Genomic DNA, 1,852 nt, shown 5'->3' on the forward strand with positions numbered 1-1,852 from the left:
CCTGGACCAGATGGTATTACTGTTGAATTTTTCCTTCATTTCTCAAAACTCCTCAACCCAAAATTACACTCTCTTATAGACACATTTGTTACCTTGGCTGCTCCCTCGGGTTCTTTCTCTGACGCCCACATCTGTTTATACCCAAGGAAGGAAAGGATGCTCAATATTGCAAAAACTACAGGCCCATTTCTTTGGTCAATATCGACTACAAGATATGTGCTAAATCACTTGCAGCGCGTCTTGACCTTTTACTCCCAGATCTCTTAGGACAGGAACAATCAGGCTTCGTCAAGGGTCGATTTATCACTGATAACACCAGACTTTTGTTTAAAGTCTTATCAAAATCCCATAATTTACCCCACTCCCTTGCAGCAATTGCTCTAGATGCTGAGAAAGCATTTGATAGGGTTGAGTGGGCATATCTTTTTCATACCCTTAAATGGTTTGGTTTTGGTCCTAAATTTATCTCTTTGATTTCTTTATTATACTCTAATCCGCGTGCAGCAGTTTGCATCAATGGCCTAGTCTCTTCCTTTTTAGGTCTCGCTAGACGAAAGCAAAAGCGAAGCATTTGCGTCTAGCGAGACAACTAATGTAATCACTTTTGGGGGAATGTGGACAGCAGACTGTCACGAGCGTCTCCTGCCGGAGATTCTACCTCGTGAGCACGCACGTCGCCGTCCCTCGTATTCCCATGCAAAGAAAGGCACACTGAACACACACACCGCAGGCAGGAAGGCACACACACACAGGAACGCACCTACACACATACAGAGGCCCCCTTCCCCCCCCCGCCGACGCTGCATACATAGAAGTGCTCTCCCCCCCCACCGCATACATAGAAGCGCCCTCCCCCCCCCGCCCCGCCGCCTACATAGAAGGCCCCCGCCGCCAGCCGCCGCATACATAGAAGCCCCCCCACCCCTCCCCCGCATACATAGAAGCGGGCCCCCCTGGCCGCCGCCGCATACATAGAAGCGCCCCTGCCGTATACATGCAAGTGCCGCCCTCGCCCGCCGCATACATGCAAGCGCCGCCCCCCCCCCCGCATACATGCACGCGCCCCCCACTTACCGTCATTCTTGCAGCCTCCTCGGGGCTCTCCCTCGGCCCGCGTCACCAGCACTGCTTCTCCGTGGGCGCGTGCGCGGGATTCCAAAGACGGAAGTCCCGCCCCAAGGAATTTTTCGCTTCCGCTGTCGGAGCATTGTAATTGCGGTTCAGCAGTGGTAAGTCATTAGAACGGCTATTACTTGCTCTATTCATTCCTCTCTGTGTTATCCCATATTTTCATTATTCCTTCACTCCTGTTTCTCGCTTTCGTTTGCTCTGCATCCCAGCCCACCACCCACACCCGTATTCATTGTATTACCCAAATGTTATTTATTAGCGTTTTGTCTGAAGGCAGAATGAACCCACATGTGTCTCATCAATGTTTTATTTGGAGTATGACACAGTCCATAAGCCTCTCAGTCCAAGGGACAGGCCTCGCTTATTATGCTGCGTTCAGTGTTTACTTTTCGCCATAATTCACAGTACTTTCCAGTGCCCTGCTGTTTGTTTTGTTGCGATTTGTTGTGTTTGTATAGTTGCATTATAGCAAAAATGGTAAGCCCTTGTAAAATTTTTATTACTCTAGCATAATCCTCTATAATTCCCGGATTTCACTTAACGTAAAACGTGTGGATTTTATTTCAATTTTCTGTAATATGAAATGTTGGACGAAGTGTGATTTTGTTGAGAAAACAGTTCCCTGTAGTAAATGCCCCGATAGATGGTCTCTCCTCAAATGAGATATTTCTCCTTGAATTAGCCACCTGCCAGCTTGATTTTTTTTTCCTTGCAATAAAAA

Source organism: Lissotriton vulgaris, chromosome 6 (genome assembly GCF_964263255.1).
Source record: "Lissotriton vulgaris chromosome 6, aLisVul1.2, whole genome shotgun sequence".
In the NCBI taxonomy this organism is placed as follows: domain Eukaryota; kingdom Metazoa; phylum Chordata; class Amphibia; order Caudata; family Salamandridae; genus Lissotriton; species Lissotriton vulgaris.